This window comes from Epargyreus clarus, unplaced genomic scaffold (assembly GCF_041222505.1).
Source record: "Epargyreus clarus isolate Ecla_fem2 unplaced genomic scaffold, WU_Ecla_fem_2.2 ptg000031l, whole genome shotgun sequence".
NCBI lineage: Eukaryota > Metazoa > Arthropoda > Insecta > Lepidoptera > Hesperiidae > Epargyreus > Epargyreus clarus.
In genome coordinates this window covers 4,914,642-4,936,547 of record NW_027332236.1, presented here as the reverse complement: position 1 = coordinate 4,936,547, position 21,906 = coordinate 4,914,642, and the positions used below count along the sequence as shown (strand labels likewise).

The following is a 21,906-nucleotide window of genomic DNA, read 5'->3' as shown; positions in this document are numbered from 1 at the left end:
TTGGAAATTAATGTCTCTTGCAGCAGTACTGCAATATATCTTACAAACGCTTGCATAAATAAATTAGTTTTATAGATTAAGTTTTTTATAATATAGGAGTAAAAGACGAGCATGCGTTCCACCTGATGATAAGTGGCTACTGCCTCCTATGGACATCTGAAATCAACCCCAGATAGGATTAGATATTTCTACCTGAGGTCGGCCACAGAAGCGCCGCTACCCCTGAGGACAAAGCTGGAACGCCTCGGAAAAATATGTCTCCCTTACCATACCCTTCAAACCAGAATACAGCAGCGTTTTACACTACTGTTATAAGGCACAAGTAGGTGTGGCGGTGGTGCCGCCGGAGTCGAACCACAAAGGGTTCTACGAACTTCAAGGTGATTACAACTACATCGTTGTCATCAAATCGATTACTATATCACCGTTGGGCACGGATCTACTTTCAGAGTTATAAGGATTTTCGCAATAGTCCACAGTTGGATTTTGATTAGATTTTTTTCTAATTCTTAGATGTGTAAGTTTCGTCATAATATTTTGCTTGGCGGCAGTTACCAGATGAAGAATAGCATAGCGAAATTATTCTATTTGAAAGGTTGCAGTATCGATTACTATCGATTCATTTCAACCAAGAACATTTCTTTAAATTAACAGTTCACCAATTTGAGCTGTATTAACTAAAGCTAGACCGAAAAGCAAACACCAACCTGGATTTCCCATAATTCCGTCACAGTGGAAAACAGAACCCTTCTGGGTTTGAATTCTGAATTCTGAACAAACAGTCCGCAATCACCCGTCCTAAGGCAAATGTCGTCCGTTATGTAAATATATGTAAACTACTATAGCTACTAGTCACATACTATACTCGTATTCCTCATGTTTGCGTTTTAGCTGCCCGTTAGAACTGGAAAGTTTAAAGTTCAAATGTAAAATCATATTTTATTCAAACTTGAAGTAAATATGTCCTTTTAGGGAACTTTTTGCTTATTCGTATTACATAACGGTAATTGGGCGAGCGAGGTTGAATTTTAAATCTACTTCTACTTTTTATTCTATTACTACGCTAACAGTGCCATTTAATTCGAGTATCATTTAGTGTAAGTAGGTAAATAAAATAACAGGACGCCGCGCTCTAATTGTATCGTGTATTGATTTTGCATTTGATTTATTAATTTTTACTAGTTTCATCTGAACACGTTGCCGAAAAAATAACTTCCCTTTTTAGTTATTACTTATAAACGGACAAGTTTTTGTTTTCTTATAATAATTACCAGTTATAGAACTGTTAATTGAAATCAAATAGATAAAAAGCGGACATTGTTAAGATTTTGTCAGTACCGGGTTGTTGTATATTTATTGATGTTTGATACATAGTTCAGAAAGACTTGTTACCAATTGGTAATAAGTTGCTATTAGATCGTGGTAGTCCGGTTACAGACCACCTCCAAAACTCTACGTTTGCTTAAAAATCTATTCCTCTGTTCAGTGTATGTATTTAACAAAAAATATCAACGGAAAATTCACCGTAAATCTTCAATGATACATTGAATATCGTTTTGAGTCCGCTAGATGTCAAACGCATACGTGAATATCGCGGCGATTGTGGAGATATTTGTGTCCGCCGGGTGTCAAATGCACGCGCACCTGCCGTATATTACGGTTTCCACTGTGAATATGAATATTTCGGCTTCCAGGCATATCGGTAATGTGTTATATTGATGTGTGTGAATGGCTAAGGGATATTTTGATCCACTTAATAGTACTAGCACTAGAGGCTAACTGCCATGGAAATCTGTAAAAAAATCAATGAAAAATATGATGTCAAATTAAATAAACGTAGTGGTTATAATCTTTAAAATGTACCGATTTTAGCGATCACATTAAACTGTAGTGTATTAGTGAATATCATAGGAAGATTAAATATATGTGGTTCAATAACCAAATTGGTTCAATACAAGTTTCACTAGCTTGGTCGATCTTCCAGGTACTTATTAAGAAGAAAAAATATACCTTATAACAAGTAAGAAAATACAGAGCATTTTTGCTTATTATAAAGCGGCCAATTTGAAGAGTTGAAAATAAGAAAGCAAATGCAAAAAGCAAACTGTAGGTTTTAATTTGGCCTAGTTTCCCAATTTCGACAACGCGAGGAGTCATTAGTAGTCCGAGTGGGTTCCGTAGTATTTGCATAGCCAATGTTGGGGCCAGTGTTGGCATAGTTCAGGAGGTAATTAACGAAGTTACTGTTCTAGTGATAATTTGTGATAGATTTGTCTAGCGAATTCGGCTATTTTTGTTTTGACATTTCAGCTGTTCATCTATTCGTAGTTAGGATTGAACTAGATAACTTTGTTTGGGAATTTAATTACATTTTGTAGTTTCCAACATATTTTTCGAATGTATGACAAAATATTTACTGAGAGATAGAAACTGGAACAAAATGAATGAATTATCGAATTTCGAATGTACGACAAAAATATATCCAGAGATAGAAACTTGAACCGTTTGCGTACGAATTTCGTATGACGTACCTATATTTAATTTGCTTTCCATTGTATTGTATTTATATTTCATTTGCGACATTTTTTAATGTACGACAAATTCCTTGAGATTGAAAGTAGAACTATTTGCGTAGGGACTTATAACGTTTTCTACTCACCGACATATTTCTAAATTACGACAAAAAAATATAAAGCTTCACTACAAGCATAAAGTTCGGATACAGAAATCAATTTGTGCCGTTAGGTTTTACGAGCTAGGCTTTACGTCCCCGAAGTGCGGACATGAGTTGGAATTGCTAGATTGTCAGGAAATAGCAATCTTTACTATGTGTTGAACTGGCAATATTTGTTTGCAAATTGTTTGATGATTTTTCTTTACTTTTCAAACTACGTTTTCACACATACTGTGAATCATCAGTAAGTACCTACTGCACGGATAGACTTGTAATATGCATTAAAACCTTCGAGGTTTACTAGCACCTTTACACATATAACAACAGCGTTGAGCGGTACTGTGTTTTTTCCATTTTTTCTTAGTTTTATAAGAGTAGCAAGAGCAACACATTTGTTCAACTAATTTTTTTAAGAAAATTGATTCAATGATATTTTACTTCAAATTATTTTTGAGAAAATAATTTTAAAATTATATGCGTCATTCATGGAGATAAGCATTGGATATTTTAAATTCTAGATTTAGAACTATGGGACACAGTGATTCGACATTTGTTAACTTATGTGGGTAGAACTAAAAATTCTTCGACCAGTCGTCATTTTGCGTTCGGCGAGTTGTACCGTTTTTTTGTGTCTGTTGTTGAGTCACGTGGCGGAGTGGTCAATATACTGGTCAATACCGACAAATATGTGGTACCTCTGGTCTGAGTGTTTGTGTATTAGTGTTTGTATGTGTCCATGGTACCAAAGATCCTAGTGTGAGGCTATGTGTGTTTATTTATCTGTGCAAATCATCAAATTTTCACGTGGATTAAAAATGTTATCGTATGTTCAGTGAAATGCTAAGGACTACTCCTCAAGAAGACCTGGTCTTGTTTTTGAGCTACGTGACCACATGCGCATCATCAGGTATGGTTTTTGTATGGATTTGGGAGGCAAGGTACGTGGCTTTCTTCTCTTGTTTGCTTGGATTATTACCACCAAATGTATTAAATTTATACGGCTACCTATATGCCTATCATATAGGTAGCCGTATAAATTTAATACATTGAGGACATTTTTATACTAAAAATTTCATCTCCATTCATACAAACATACACCGTAATACTCTGTAGGTGTTACAACTTTATAATAGATGGCGTTTATTACAAAAATACAAATGTTTTAATAAACAATAATATTTGGAAATTACGACCAGTCAATTATTCGGTTCATCATGTTCAGTGTATTGCTATACGTATAGCTTAATATTTTTACCTATCTCCTACATCCAATACAAACACTATGACAACTTAACATTAAGTAATAAATGTAATTACCTCTAATATATTTATTAAGAAAAGTACAAACGTAGAAATATTAGTAATGTTCTTATACATTTTGTTGTAAAAGCTTGGCGTCCCTTAGGGGAGTATTCTGGGAACACCAATGTTTTTGTGATATTGTTGTGTTTGCAGATTGCCTTCTGAAGGTATTCTCTTGTGTTTATTTGATTTGATACACCACTATCAACGTGCTTACACGGGTATAACATTTGTATGTCGATGAACTGTTTAAGAATGATGTATTTGACCCCGACTGCCCCAAAGGAGCATAATGTTTTCTTGTATTTGTAGTTATGTTTATTTCTTTGATACGCTCTGTACTTTTTGAAGTGACAACTTCTTAAGCGGCGATGTACAGTTTTTTTGAAGCGTAAAAAGTCTTAAACTCGCGTCAGGGTACGTGGCCTGATCAAAAATTCGTAAGACGGCAAAGCAAACTACAGAAGTCAAGATGTCATCCGGTGTTAGCATAGAAAAATATGTCAATGGGTGTGTGTCAGTTTAATTTTTTATTTATTATAAAATATTTACCTATGCTGCAGAAACGGGGACTCTGACATCGGGAATTGTCCACAAGTTAAAGGTAACTCAGTGAGCTATGGAACGAGCTATGCTCGGTGTCTCTTTGCGGGATAAGATCCGTATTACGGAGATCCGGCAAAGAACTGGAGTAACCGACATAGCTCAAAGAATTAGCAAGCTGAAGTGGCAGTGGGAAGGTCACATATGTCGCAGAACCGATGGCCGATGGGGCAGGCGAGCTCTCGAATGGCGATCACGAATCGGCAGACGTAGTGTAGGACGCCCCCCGGCACGCTGGACCGACGACCTTAAGACTGGCTGGTGGTAGTGGCTGGATGAGAGCAGCGGAAGACCGAGTTTTGTTGCACACCCTAGGGGAGGCCTATGTCCAGCAGTGGAACGATAAAGGCTGAAGTGATGATGATGATGATGTTAATATATTTTATTATTCAAGTTAGGTTTCGAAAGTTTTCACTTCTGTCGGCCCTCCCGGAGTGCAACCTGTTGATTTTTATTTTAAAGTATGGAGGTAACAAACAAGTATACCGCTCATATGAAGCGATCATTTTAGTCCTCCGTCTGTTGTATATAAAAACTAGCTGACCCAGCAAACGTTGTGTTGCCATATAAATAAAAAAATCTTAAGGGTGAACAACCCTTATCACTTAGAGATATTCAAAATAGATAGTAACCGATTCTCAAACCTACTGAATATGCATGTAAAATTTGGTGAAAATCGGTAAAGCCGTTTCGGAGGAGTACGGTAACTAACATTGTGACACGAGAATTTTATATATAAGATGAATTCTGTTTTTTTTTTTTTTTATTTAATAAGAGTAGCAATTAGATTTTCATAAATTTTAACTTTTATTTACCGTAGGTATTATTTATATACATTTATCCATCTGACCAAATCCATACGTCATAAAAATATATTTATGGGAAATTGATTGGTAAACGATTTAACGGTTTCACTGATTTATAAATGATTATGGTTACAATGGTCATTTGAATATCCGTAATATAAGATTAATGAATTAAGATTGTGGGTGTCTTTTTATCTTTTATGCCCTTGTGTAGGTATATACAGCTCACTAATTTTAATATATGAAATAAAAATATTTTATAATTCCTTCCGGACTGACATGCAGTCCACCTGTAAACATCATCGGATTCATCATGGACATATGTAATCAACACAAGAAGAGATTATATTCCTACCTGAGGTCGGCCATAGATGCGCCGCTAATCCTAAGGACTTAGCCAAAATTACCCGGTGAAATAAGTCTCCATTAACATTGCTGTTGTTAGGCAGAAATAGGTAGCTAGTGGTCTCCTCAGGTCTCTAATCCCTGATAATATTAATAATAGTATAGGTTTCAAATTAAACATGTATCTTCTATTAATATTTTTGAAACTTACTTAAATGTTAAATGTATTTTCATCATGATTCCGATTCATTCGATTAGCGTTTCAATCGAAAGTCCTTTCATTACCATAAAACAATAATACGTTAAGTGATTCAAATAAAGCCTTAAAATCAGGAAATGGAAGCGAGAAATGGGCTACGAAGTTTAATTAATAGTTTTTATTGTTAATTATTCACTTGTATTTCGGATGCGGTAAATTTCCAGTATTCGGTAGTTCGGTGCGAGTCGAATAATTTCAATAAAGTTTTACACGCCCGTACCGTGTGGGGTTAATGATCTGAAAAAAGGAATTTATTTTTACAGGAACCCACTGATGTTCTTTGTTTGCCTTGCACGGGGCATATTTTGCCTGCAATTTTGGTTTCAGTGTGCTTTTTCTAAAGGACTGGCTATAATATTAACAAATAAAATCTTAATGGCACAAAGTAAAGTACGTATTCGTTTTGCGCACCCTTTCAGAATGTAAAAAAAAATCTTTTTACGATTATAGATGTATACTACTATTAAATTTAATGATAGAGTATGTTTAAACCGCATTAATGTGTTTTCGTAGTTGCATTAAGATTAAGGATTTTTTATTTGCTTTTGGACCCTAAAAGCTTTTAACTTATAAATTTAACTAAATAATGCACGAAGAGCGAAAAAAGCTCGCTTAAAGCCAATGAAAATTGTAACACCCATTTTCACACAGTATTAACTAGCTTATACTCACGACTCAGTCTGTGTGAGGCCTACGTCTAATATTTTAATGCAGAGGTGCTTAACCTTTTCATCACAATTATTTCTCTCATTTTGTCTGTGGACCACCAAGAATTTGATAGAACAGTATTATGCATTGATTACACAATAGCGACTTAGTAAAGGTAAGGAAGTGGATGGTAGAACTCTTCAGTAGCTACTATGATTTACTTTACAAGTTTACCTCATATTTACTTTTAATACTAATTTTAATAAAAAGTAGTAATATATTTTCAGCTCCCTAGAAAACAAAAAAATATGTACAAATATTTAAGTATCTTTTTAAGTAATCTTATTTTTAACAAAATTTCATCAAAATCAGTGTCCGTATTTGTCTAAAGCTCAAACAATAAGACCGACAGTTAGAAAAGTCAACATCGAAACTCGTAAAAAGTCAATATTAAAATCCCAACAAAAAGACAGAAGCTTAAATAGAAGTAAAAAGTCAATATCGAAACTAGTAAGAAGCCAATATTGAAATCCCAACAAAAAGACAGACAGAAGCTTAAATAGACGTAAAAAGGCAATATCAAACGACATCTCATATTCAACACAGGGGCGCAAAACACCCCTAAATAATAGATACAGTTGGCGCAAATTTGATTGGTAGCTATTTAAAAATGCATAGAAACACAAATTGGCTACGATTGACTTTCGACTTGTGACTGTCGGGCGGATTTTGATGGGGTCGATCATTCCTCGTTTTGATTTCAAAACTAAGGACGGGTATTGTTTCTGTCCCATTTTGTCCGGGACAAAAGCGTAGTTACATAATTTTGATATAGTATTTACAATTTGACTATATTTAACACAAGTAAAGTTATTAAAGTAGTTATTGAAATCTAATATTCAAAGTATCGTAATATAGTTTCTTTCATAACTATATTTGCTATCAAAATTACGAGCTAATTATTTAATGACTGTCTACCAGAATTACTCTACTGGGTCGTAATTATCGTTAATATTTAATAAGTACCCTATTACCGTTAAATTTTGTGGCGTAAAGGATATTAAAAAGCGACAATTTGGGTCAACGTGGCCGCTAGTTTAATAATTATGGGGTCATTGATCGAATACTAATTTCATTTATGGTAAAGGAATTTTATATGGTTTCGCAAATTAAGTATGTCTTTAGGAAGTTTTTTATTTTGCAAGACAGATTTAAAAGTAGTGGAAATTATTGCTTTTTTATAATGTTTAAGTATCATATGAACATGCAGTCCATCTGATGGTACGTGGGTAATGCCGCTCAGGCATATCTGTAATTAATCCCAGATAAAGTTAGATTCCTATCTAAAGTCGGCCGCAGATTCGCCTCTATCCCTGAGGAGTGAGGACTAAGCTGGAACGTCTCGGAAAAGTATGTCTCTCTCACAACACCCTGCAAATCAGACTACAGCAGCATAGATACTGCTGCCATTAAGCTAAAATAGGTGTGGCATTGGTGCTGAAAACATTCTACCACCTTCACAATGTTGTGTTTGAATGGTTGTATTTTGTATCACAGGTATTATCATCAGGTAGCCTGTAGGTTTAATTCTGTTTGTGATTTGTGGGGAGGAGGGCATCTGTTTGGACACGGCAGTGGTCATTTACAAACAGATGGATAGCATGCACATTTTCTTTTTTGTTGTGAACGTGACCTTGCAAGTAACCCTTTGTGGTTCGATTCCGGCGGCACCACGGCCACACCTTTTTCTACCTAATAACAGCAGTGTTAGGCGCTACTGTGTTCCGGTTTGAAGGGTGTGGTAAGGGAGACAGACTTTTGCGAGGCATTCCAGCTTAGTCCTCAGGGGTAGCGGCGCATATGTGGCCGACCTCAGGTAGGAATATCTAATCCTATCTGGGGTTGATTACAGATGTCCATATGCGGCAGTAGCCACTTACCATCAAGTGGACTGCATTCTCGTCTGCTACTCCTATATTATAAAAGAAAATTTGCAGTTTTGGAAGATGGCATTACTACTATTGGATATGGAGAAAATGGAGATACAAATACAAATACAAAAATCTTTATTTGTAGAATAAGTCCAGAATTTTCGCACATTCTGACATAAATGGCGTACAAATATAATTTTAAGCCGCTTTTTATAAATGCAAATGATTAAATTGTAGATACTAATTTCCAATATAGATAGTCCACATGGTCCAAAATTACGAAACTTTAAGGTGTTCTGAGAAAAGAGAAGGATGATGCTATATATGCAAGTCATATGCTATATAATATAGTCAAACCAACATCGATTCTCTAGTTATATGTTCTCCTATTCTCTTGTTACATGCTTGTTTGCTAGTTACGTTTCCTACTTAACAAACAAGACTTATTAACATTAACCAATACGAAAAGGTCAGTTTCTTAATTTTTCGGCGTCTTGGCCATTAGGCTTCCGTCATACACGATAATGGTACCGCAATGCGGTATTAAGTGGCGAGCAATACCGACTCTTAAGACGTTCCAATACAGCCCAAGTAAACCATAATGCGATATTTTCTTTGTAAGTCAAAAACAAAAACGGTCAAGTCACGCACCTTGCCGTGACGCATAAGGATGGCTACACACGCGTAAACTTACTCAAGTGCAATCTACGGTATCGTTGGTGATAGGCTATCGTAATGTATTTTCGCTTTGCTAATCTACTTTTGTACGTTTATACAAATGGATGTGTTGCTCGTGTGTATATTTACCTACGGTTTTAAAAAGTTTGCGCCTAAAACAAATAAAATTTTAATGTTAATGATTGGACTGTTTAAACTATGTATATTTATTTACATAAACGATTGTGTTTCTCGTATGTAGTCGACCTAAAGCTACAAAAGTGCTTGTATCTAAAACATATTTTTAATTCCGTGATTGCTCTGTTTAAACGATACCTACATAAATGTTTTGTTGTGTACCTATGAGAAGTGTAACTAAATAAACATATGCCAGTATTGAAACTTCAAATTTTAGTACATTTATTTTAGTATATCTGGGGGCACGGCAGTGCCTACGCCAAGTCGAGCAAAAAAAGCGGCACGACAGTACCATTATTTTTAGTTTTATTTTCATGAAACTTATATACTTAAATATTATTTTAAACGAAACGAATATGCTTAGAAACGAAACTTCTATTGTATTCATATACTTGTCATTAGGTGGACGGCATGCCCGCTACTTCAATATTACAAAATAAACTTGCATTTATAACAAAGCAATCCTTACACAAGTGTATTTATTGATTACATTCGGTAACTACAATAGCTAGTAGGTACGACTAAATATTCTGTAACTGTATTTACTGGGGGCGTTCTAACTTAGTCCTCTTGACCAGGAAGGCATCATTGATCACTATTGGATAGAATATTCCATCCATTAACCATTGATAAGAACACTACACATAAACTACTGTGGTTGGCCACAGATGCGCTGCTACCCCTGAGAGTAAACTGGAACGCCTCAGAAAAGTAAGTCTCCCTTCAAACCAGAACACAGCAGCGCTTAACACTGCTGTTATTAGGTGTGACGTTATTGCCGCCGGGGTTCAACCACAAAGGGTTCTACCACACATTATTTAGTACTTTCTACACAAAACTGCACTGTTAAAAATAAATAAATAAAAGTTAAAGTCATATTTTACAAAATACCCTAACATTCTAAACATACCCTTTGCAAATAAAAATATCGCGTGTGCCTTACACACCTTTTGTTATTTATAATCGACTTTTGAATCAAAATTCTTGGACTTTTCTTGAGTTGGGACTTATAAGGGCCTATGAGAATAGGTGAGTGAAGGACTAGATCTAAGTGTGTCAGACCACTTACTATTGTAGAGTTAGTAAGCGTAGGATTAAGGATACCCTTGTAAATAGGTATTTTGGTAGAAGTTAAGGTTACAACTACAATATAATGAAACCGTAGTAGTATAGTCCTATAGCTATTGAGTGTATTTTTGAGCTGAGTTGAGGTTTGATTGCCGGTGGGAATATTTTTTTGTTTTGGGGATGGAGTAGAACCATCATCAAAATTGTTATGTAAGTCACTGGTGAGAAAGGGTTTCGTATAAAAAATAGAAAAAAAATAATCATAGTCTATCACGTTAGTAAAATGCAGATTTCGAAATCATGAACAAGATTTACAGAGAGGTCGATTTTTTAAACGAAATCTTCACAGCTATACAAATAGATGTATCATGTTTGTTAGTTTTTAAAAGGAAACCAGTACCCTTAGTACGAGTTTTTACGTTTGCTCGAAAACGTTCAACGTTTACCTAAAATTTTGCATTATGAGTTTTAAAAAGCTTAGTCGTTTAAAAAGAATAGTCAATTGTAACGACATTTAATTTTACAAATATGAATACAATGCGTTTATTTTTACATTTTTAATTTAATTTTGATAGCGTTATTGTTCCGTTTTTGACACTTATACTGTGGAATTTAAGTTTCGATACAGTCCACGAGGGTGCTGTATGAGCGAATTCGTAAACCTTGAACGTTTTCGAGCAAATGTAAAAACTCGTATTGAGGGTACAGAAATTGTATACGTTTATGAATAATATTATTTATGACGTTTTTCATAACTAATGACGCTTACTGTAAATTACTGGTAACATGATTTATTACATACTTGTCTGATGGTAAACCATAAGCGACAAACTAATTAGGATATATTTGTGAAACGATATCTAAGTTAACAAATATAATACCCATTCCCGATTATAACTGCATATCGTATTTATGACCGAGGGAGGTCTAGAGTAGTTCTCTTAAAAGTTATCAATGGTATATGAAATTTACTAATTTGTACATAGTTAGTGCAGTGGACTGGCATATGGCATAATCTTTATCTCATTCTGAGACTTGTGCCTAGCAATGGGACAGTCATCGGTTGAAGATGATGATTTACTTTAAGGGAGGTAACATACAAGCGACAATAAGGTAATATATGAGCGACTGTATCGAAGTTCGCCAAATGTTGCCAGCGGTTGCTAACGACAGGAGGCGACAGTCGGCATTCATAAGCAACAGCTCGTTAAAATCTGTGACCATCAACGAAGATATCTGCTGCCGACTGTCATCAGACAAAACACGATCACCATTTTGTGTTTGTCTTGTCATCGGTCGCATATAGCAGTCGTCGCCACGTACTGTCGCTCGAAAATTAGAGCCCTTAAAAATACATTCTAGGAGTAGCAGGCAATCATGTAATCTACTCGTACTTGATGGTAAATTGTTACTGCCGCCCATGAAGAACTTTAATCAACCCCAGATAATATTCACTACGCCTGAGGACCAAGCTGAAATCCCTCAGAAAATTATATCTTTTTTATAATAATATAGGAATAGCAGACGACCACGTAGTCCACCTGATGGCAAGTGGCTACAGCCGCCCATGGACATCTGTATTCAACCCCAGACAGGATTGAGATATGCCTTCCTGAGGTCGGCCACAGATGCGCCGCTACTCCTAAGGAATAAGCTTGAACGCCTGGGAAAAGTATGTTTCCCTTACCAAACCAGAACACAGCGGCGCTTAACACTGCTGAGTTAGGCAGAAAATTTGTAACGGTGGTGCCGCCGGAATCAAACTACAGAAAGTTCTACATTCATTACTATCTACTTTACCGTGAGTTTACTTTCTTTTTAACACGCTTTTATTAGCTTGGGTTGTATGTTTGTTTGTATGTATGTATGTACGTAACAGTAACGAAATCTTTGAACCCGATTTCTATCCACTTTGAACGTTCAGTTTAATACAAAATTTTGAAAAATTATCAAAAACCGATAACAAAACATGATTTTAATAATTTTGTACCATTGTCCTCATCAACATCCTCAGGATTAACGATTTTCAAGGCGAGAGAAAGCGCCTTATGGAGCGTTCAGGCAAAGTTACTAGATTGATTTTTAGTTTTGAAAAATAATAATGTTATATCGCTTATAGTTAAACAAGTTCTCGATGATTAATGACAATGTGAGATTACGATCGGGTTCAACGAACGCTTGATTGTCCAAAATTATCGTTTCACGTTCTGTTTTAATTGTAAAACTTTATCGACTGCACCCTTTTGTTCTGAATTTGTGTAAGTTCGACTTCACCTTAATTACCCCATACAAAGTTAATGAATTTTATCGATAGGTCACATCTGTAGACGATTTAAATTAAGATTGCCATTGTATTAGAATAATAGGTTAGTATTTTATTAATTATATTTTATTACCTTAATGATTGGTGATTGCAGTAATTTATTTTGAATGAGTTGCAAGTTTATGTATGTCCTCAAGATTTTAACTTGCGCTTTACGATTTCTGTACTCACTAGAATTCCCTGTGTCGTGAGTTTCATAGACACACACAAGGCAAATTCACCCAGACCTACAAACAGAAATCTAAGTTCATGTTTTAGGTATCGGCCGGGTATCGAACCCGAGGCCTTCTGCGCGTCAGGTTGATATAGTGACCGCTCAGCCAAGCGGGTCGCGTATTTTTGTTAATAGATATTAAATTTATTGTAATAGTAGTTTATTACTAATTATTTTTTAAGATTATTGTGATAATGTTGTTTCCATATTAGAGAGCTACTTACATATAGATTACGTTAAGTCCCTTGCGAAAAATTTGAATGCAACCATTGTATGAGATACTTCATACGAGTACGATCCTCGTTAAAACTTCTTTACGATCCATATTAGTCTCTTTTGTTGAATTTGAATGGACATACACAAAGAGAAAAGTCTGCATATCTAGACTTATAGGTTTTATTAAGAAATAAATTGGTAAAGTCTGAATAAACATTATTATATAAACGATAGTTAACTTAGTTTTTCTTTTAAGACAGTTTATAAGATAGACATCGTAAGCTTCTTTTTTTTTTTTTTGTTTTCGAGGGGGAAACCTTCAAAAGGTACCCCGTGCCGTGGGAGCGACACAGGGTTATGTGGGATTTTTACCGCATTAAAACACCCCCGGTGGCCGACCTCGGCGTTGCCAAGAGGACTCCGGGATCTCCAACGGAACGCAACCGGAGTCCTCTGAACGCGTTGCCCCTTCGGGCTCCGCCCAGGTGAGATTCAGGACTCGTCACATCGTCTGGTATTTACGACGGTATGCGACCACACACACCGCCGTCCTTCCCGGAGTTGCTTGCCGGACGGCTCGACCAGACATCGTAAGCTCCTAGTATATTTTTGAAAAGGATGATAATAGAGTTGATTTTATCATTGGTCTTAAACAATGGTATATTACAGTTACTTACGATGTAGTGACGATATTGTGGCCAATAAACGTCATTCAACCTACAGATGTTGATTAATTAGAGACCACCGGTTAGAATTAACGTATAATAAGTCCGCATACATTTTTCTAAACATAATTTAAATTACAAGCAATTTGTAAGCCCATAACTCCACAGAGATTCGCTTCGTCTTAAGAAGACATTTCACAAACCCGCGCTACGTGCGTAGCACCGTAGCACGTAGACCCGCTACGTAGCGTAGCCACTCGCGACCCTTGAGTGCAATCGTCGACACGTTGTACGTAGGGTTGTAATAAAGATGCTTGTTTGTTAAGACTCGTAACAGTACCCTTAGTATGAGTTTTGACGTTTTTACAAAAATGACTGTTTTTGTATTTGATTACGTATTTGCCCATACATTTACAATCAGCGGCCCTGTATCAGAACTGATGTATGGAAAATACGTAAACAAATACAAAGACAGACATTTTTGTAAAAACGTAAAAACTCATACTAATCCTTGGTATGTACTGAACTTGAAGAAATGTTTTGTGACGTCAGAGTTTCACACTAGAATGTTCTGTGTCGTGTCATGGACACTTACACATACTCAAGATCCAGAATAGCTATCAAAATTTGTCATTTAGATGCTTGCCTCTCCTGGGACCGAAGATTGTACTTTTTGCTTTATTATGATGAAAGTTTCACCCTGCGTTACACAACGCATACAATGTGATTTTAATTTTATAACATTGACTATGTCTTGGTCCGCATTATGAGAATTAACTTCTGTTTTAGTGGGAAAAAGGTAAAGGTATAATTCAGACTACACTCTAAGTAATTATTAAGGCAATCATATGTCACTAACATTAACTTACATAGAATAATAAGAAAAATACAATTATTAATTAATATTAATAATTGTATTTTTAATTAAGTTAATTATTTTATCCCTCAAAATCCCGTGAATAAAAAAATATATAATAAAAAAATTATTTAACTTCAGTTTGACAATGCAAAGATTTACTACAGTTTCCTAATTAAAAACGCACTAGGTACAATAGTATTACGGGCGTATAAGCTACAAAGCTTCGTTAAAGCTCTGCGTAAGCCTACAACGTGTCAACGATGGCTCTTCAGTATACTTATAACACCTTACGTGAGATATGACCCTATGCATCCTTTGTGAGAACTTTTGTTTTACCGCAAAATCTGTTTGAACCTTCATTCAAGTGGATATAATGTTTCGTGTTTTATATACTTTGCCTGCATCCCCGGAATTTAGATGACGGTCCGATGTATATCTAGATATATACCAGTAGATACGATACGAGCGATCGTTATCCTCATAATATGACGCCTTACTGCTCCTAATGAAACAAGTACCTAACATCTCAAATAATGGAGAAGTAGGAAGCGGGGATACAAGTATTAATAGCAAAGTTTGAGATTTCGCAGCTTCCCTTATGTAATAGTTATGGAATGTGTTTTAGTTACAATAGATATGAAGCTAGCTAGTGAATAATAATACTATCAGGCAAAAATATTGTTCAGTACCCTTACCATGACTTTAAGAAACATCCCACAATTTTACGTTACGTTTACTCAATCCATTATTCTGTTCCGTGCTTCAGTAGACTGAGTAAACGTAACAGTAAGTGCTCAAGTGACGATTAACTTTTTGTCTTCCTCACATGTTCGCAAAAAAGAGAGACAAAACATAAAGCGCCATTTTAGACATTTAATGTTACTGCCACTATAGCTCTGATACAATCCGCTAGGGGCGCTGATTGGAAATTGTATGGGCAAATACGTAACCAAGTACCAAAACAGTCATATTTGTCAAAACGTAAAAACTCATGGTAAGGGTACAGTTGCTGTGTTCCGGTTTGAAGGGGTTGATAAGGGAGATATACTTCTCCGAGTTGTTTCATCTTCGTCTAGGAGTAGCAACTTATTGTGGCCGACCGAGGTAGGATTGTTATGAGGTTAATCAGATATCCTTTGGCGTCTTCTTGCTCGTTTGCTACCTGGGATTTGAACCTCGGACCCCGCGAATGAGAGGCTTAGTTTCTAACCGCTAGGCTATCACTGCTAATGCTTTATCATGTTATTATGTTCAAACCATATAAACCAAATTCCCACAACACAACGCTTGGTTTCATAACCCGATGCAAGTTAAACTTTACTATCGAAGTTAAGTAACTGTTAAGTTTATTCACTACTTGTATATATAGTTGTACTTGAGAGGTATTTAGTCTCTGAACGGTTTCCTTATGTATCCAGGATATAAATAGTTTTGTTTCTAAGACTGCTCTTGCTTTCAGTGTTAGATGAAAATGCAATCAACCCCAGGTAAAAGAAGACGGTGCGGCGAGCCTTAAGCTCAGCTGGGCGGAGCCCGACGGGGCAACGCGTTAAGAGGACTCCGGTTGCGTTCCGTTGGAGATCGCGGAGTCCTCTTTGCAGCGTCGAGGACGGCCACCGGGGGGGTTTTAGTGCGGTAAGAGTCCCACATAACCCTATGTCGCTCCCACGGCATCGGGTACCTTTTGAAGGTTTCCCCCTCGTGAACAAACGGCTTTACTGATTTTCACCAAATTTTATATGCATATTCAGTAGGTCTGAGAATCGGCTACTATCTATTTTTTATACCCCTAAGTGATAAGGGTTGTTCACCCTTAATATTTTTTTATTTATATGGTAACACAACGTTCGTCGGGTCAGCTAGTATATACTAGTATATGCTAGTATTTCGAAAGGTGGTAGAACCCTTTATGGTTCGACTCCGGCGGCACCACCGCCACACCTATTTCTACCTAATTACAGCAGTGTTAGGCGCTGCTGTGTTCCGGTTTGAAGGGTGTGGTAAGGGAGACAGACTTTTCCGAGGCGTTCCAGCTTAGTCCTCAGGGGTAGCGGCGCATCTGTGGTCGACCTCAGGTAGGAATGTCTATTCCTATCTGGGATTAATTACAGATGTCCATGGGCGGCAGTAGCCACTTACCATCAGATGGACTGCATGCTCGTCTGCTACTCTTACATTATATAAAAAAAAAAACGAGAGAAAAAAAAATGTAAATAACCTTTTTTGGTTATTATTCATATTTCTACAAATCTAGTATACTTATAATACCTACCTTCTAAAAGGCACTCTGGCACGTAGTAGTCCTCCTAATGCCCTGATTTTATTCCTTCCGTTTGCGACTGACTTATTGCATTGCCTTTCCTACTTATACAACTTTGTTAATATTTGTTACCATTCAAAATTTTATTAAATCCAAATCCTTAGGTCTTGGATAAGTTTCGTTTTAACAAGAATTATAAGACTTAATACTTGTAAACTTAATTATTGTTTAATATTATTAACATACTCCTTTATCATTATCAATCTACTCCTTTACAAGATTTTATCCCCTTTTAATTTTTTTAAGGGGATAATATATGTTATAGGGTATGCCATACAAGCTATACAAATTTTATAATAAAAAGTGCAAGCTGTTTTTTTAAATATAGGAGTAGTAGACTAGCATACAGTCCTCCTAATGGTAAGTGGTTACAGCCGCCCATAGACATCTGTAATCAACCCCAGATAGGATTAGATATTCCTATCTGAGGTCAGCCACAGATGCGCCGCTACCCTGGAGCCTTACCACAGCTTTTAAACCGGAACACAGCAGTGCTTAACGTTGCTGTTATGAGGCAGAAATAGGTGTGGCGGTGGTGCCACCGGAGTATAATTTTGTACCTATACTTACTCGATTATATCAAACTAATTTAAGTATTTTTTACTTTGTTTCTTTCTTTTATTTATTTTCGTTTCGTTGGATTCCTTTACAGATTTTCTAATACCTTAGAGTTTCATTCTTAAACTTATTGTACCTTAATAGTTTAGTAGATTGAGTTTCAAAGGGTGTTAATAGGAAAAAAACACTAATGATTCTAGCCCATAGCCCTCATTACCCCCATGAAAAGGGAGCGACCCTAATTCCAAGTAAGGCTATTCTTTTAATGAACAAAGGGTGAAATATGCAAAAACTAGGCGAACTTGATTGACGGCTAATTTGCAAAAAATCTGAAATTGATGATAGGCGAAATTCAATCACAGTTTGAGTGGAAAATTTTCATCGTTCAATATTCTTTATTTTAGTACATCTACACCTTATTGATAGTGCCTAGGTTATGATTTTTGGTTTCCATGATTAGACAAGTTGTTACTTGTTAGTAATAGCTCTTATTTTCAAAATTATGTGTATTTTATATATGACGGATTCAAAATATGAGTGTAACTGTCTTCAAATAGAGATTAGTAATAAATATCCGATATGATTTTAGTCCTAACTAAACTTGAGTTTTTGATTCTGGTAACTAAATTGAAGGTGGTAGAACTTTTAGTCTTATTTCTGCCCCATAACAGCAGCGTTAAGCGCTGCTGTGTTCTGGTTTGAAGAGTGTGGTTAGGGAGACATACATTTTCCGAGGTGCTCCAGCTTAGTCCTCAGGGGTACCATACCACCAGATGGACTGCTTTCTAGTCTGCTACTCCTATATTACAAAGAATGTAGGGCCAAAGACCTTGTCTAAATATCTTCTTTATGATATCCCCTTCAAATCGGAACACAGCAGCACTTAATATTGTTGTTATACCCGAAATAGGTGTAGTGGTACTGACTCCTACGAACTACAAAGGGTCATAATTTTCAGCTAAGGGCCATTTAACTCGTATAAATAAAACTTTACAGCCCAAAGAACAGATGGCAGTAAATCTACCAGCAACAATAAACAAGACTTGATACACGGTTTACGTAACTCCATTTTAGTACAACAGTTTTATCATAGAGCTGTTTGGAATAAATCCAAAATGGCCTGACGTTCCACTTTCGAAAGTTACCCGCCAAAACAGGACCGCCATTACTGGGCCTCGGCCAATGGCGGATTTTCTTTTTTTAAATCAGTCTTTTTATAGCAAAAAAGGAGTTAATCTTTACCAACTTAGGTAAACGTGAAAAATATATCACTAGCAAGATCCTTCTGCAAGGTCCTTGGAGTTCTCAGACGTGATCGCGTGCAGGTTTCCTCACGATGTTTCTCTTTACCATTTAAGCAAGTGTTAATATGCACATAACTTTTTAAAAATCAGAAATTCGTGCCTGGTTTCTGAATCTCGGACCCCTGAACGAGATGTCGAGTTTTATAACCACTAAGCTATGACTTCTTTTGTCAATAATGTGTAACATATATTCAATGACGGCAACCGAGAATATCGGCTACGAGTGCACTCTACTTGCCAATTCAAAACGGTCACCCATCCAACTCACGACCACGCCAATCGTCGCTTAACTTTGTAGGTACCATACACACAAGCGGGAGCTAATGGCAGTGGCGCCTCTAGCGGAAAATATCAGCAACCGTTCCCTATTGTTACGAATACGAATGAGAAAAAGAATGAATATATGATGAGCATGACAGTCAGTTAGAGTTAGGTCACGATGCTGACGTCACGTCCGTTAACAGCTGTTGTATGAAAGTTTGATGTCTGTAAAAATAGTCTATGGATGCAAATATAAGTATCATCGCCACACATATTTCTGCTTAATAACAGCAATGTTAAGCGCTTCTGTATTCTGGTTTGAAGGTTTGGTAAGGGAGGTTTGGTAAGGGATATTTCTCCGAGGCGCTCCAACTTATACCTCACAGGTAGCACTCCATCTGTTTCAGTTTAATTTTATAGGTATATTACAAATGTCCATGGGCGGCAGTATGTGGTTACTATCAAACTAGTACATTATTGTATACTTGAAAACTTGTAATCGGCTTTCCTTTTCTATAATAGTGTATATTTATGTTAGTCTAAGCAAGCTGTAAGTTTTCCAAATAAAAAAATAAAAAAGTTCAATATTATAATGAAAATATTGTTTGATTTAGTTATGTACTTGTTGGCATTGCTTCAAGTTTTTTTTAACCTAACGATAAGGCAGACGGGCTACTTGATGGAAAGAAGTCACCGTCGCCTATGGACATTTGCAACACCAGAGGAGTCGCCAAAGTATCGCCGGCTTTCAAAGTATTATTTACTTAATATTTGATCCTTCATTTTATTCAGAATTAAGGATTTTCTAATCATAAAAAAATTAAAGTAATTCTCTAATTGAATTCCATACGCTTTTAAGGCTTAACTTTGCTTCGGCCGCACGCTGTGGTGGTAGTCGATCGATAGGCTTCATAAATCAATCTTCGGTCCAAAACTCGAAAACATTTTATTATTCATTATAACTACATTTTTGAACGGATGAATATGACTAGCAAATTGAACTATTACTACAAGCGGGGATATAGCTCAGTGGTAGAGCATTCGACTGCAGATCGAGAGGTCCCCGGTTCAAACCCGGGTGTCCCCTAATGCAAAGTATATGATGTTTTTTTATATTTTCAATTATTTCGTGTTATGTCGTTAGTAGATAAATAAATTTTACGATGTTTTGCAAGTATGTTATAATTAATATATTTTACAAATAATTTGTCTCCAAATATACTTCGTAACATTTTGCAGCCAAAACACTAAACAGTCTTGGAATAATATCTTTATATATATATTTCTTATGTGCGTGTGTATGTCACTGAACTGCTCCTAAACGACTGGACTGATTTTAATGAAATTTGTTGTGTGTGTTCAAGAGGACTTGAGAAAAGGTTTTTTTAATTATTTTTTTATTCGTAAGTAGTTATAGAATCGGAAACTATGCATTTGATCAAGTGATGATCTTTAGCAAAGTTGTTGTCCAAGAGCCCACGTGGGTTTGGGAGTTGGTAAGACCAATTTTCGACAGATGGCACCACTGTCATTCCAATGCAGGTACAAATTTTCCGTTTTATGTATGACATATTATTTCTTTAAAATGCGGGCGAAGCCGCGGGCACCACTAGTAAATCTATATATTAATACGTGAAGCAAAAACTTTTTACCCCTTTTTACGAAAATTACGCGGACGGACTAGTATGAAACTTGCCACAGTTACAGTTTATATAGAAAAGAAGGTCAGACGGCTAATATTTCTTTAAAATAATGCATAGAAAGTACATTAAATCAATAAAAAATAAACACACTACCACGCATTTGACACAAACACATACAATTCACAAACTATGTAATTAAAATTTTCTCTATAAAATGCCAGATTGACATTATTATATTTTATCATGAAATAATTGGCCAAGTGCAAGTCGAATTTGCACTTCGAGGGTTCCGTACCACCAACATTTTCATATATATTTTTTATTTTTAGTATTTGTTATTATAACTGCCTGAAAATTTGAACTATCTACCTATTACGGTACAATAGATAAGTTTCTTGTATGGCGACCCCCATTTATTTTTATCTTTTTATTTTATTTTTAGTATTTGTTGTTATAGCGGCCACTTTTATACATACCTACTCTGTAAAAATTTCAAGTGTCTGTCTATTACGGTTCAGGAGATAGAGCCCTTTGACAGACGGACAGACAGCGGAGTCTTAGTAATAGGGTTCTGTTTTTATTTTACCCTTTGGGTACGGAATAACTGGTATTATAATAAATTCAAATACAAATAAGAACCATAAAACATATTTTAATATACTTATTTTAATTTTATTATACGTTGCTTACGTATCATTCATCATCACCCCAACGCCATCTATATTTTTGTACCATAAATAGTTATGTCAAGCAATAATAGATGGCGTTGGGGCAAATAATACTCAGGTATTATTGAAAATTTACGTATCATTCATCATCACCCCAACGCCATCTATTGTTGTTTCACATAACTAAGCGTTGTTGAAAATAATAAAATGAATAAAAACAAGTAAAAAATAATGAACATTTGGTGGTACGGAAGCCTACATGTGCGATTTCGACTCATACTTGGTTAATTATGTATGGCTGTTTTGTTTAAAATGTTTATTTTGATAACAATTTTCATATAATTACTAGCAGACCCGGCAAACGTTGTGTTGCCATATAAATAA

The 21,906-nt window shown here is 35.9% G+C and overlaps 1 protein-coding gene and 1 non-coding gene across 2 annotated transcripts in view; one reads left to right on the top strand and one right to left on the bottom strand.

Moving 5' to 3' along the window:
• Positions 1 to 21,906, bottom strand: part of Gfrl (Glial cell line-derived neurotrophic family receptor-like) — a 231,230-nt gene that overhangs the window by 86,284 nt on the left and 123,040 nt on the right. The gene's annotated exons all lie outside the window — the stretch shown is intronic.
• On the top strand, positions 20,227 to 20,298 carry TRNAC-GCA (transfer RNA cysteine (anticodon GCA)). The gene has a single exon. It is a non-coding gene; the product is annotated as a tRNA-Cys (tRNA).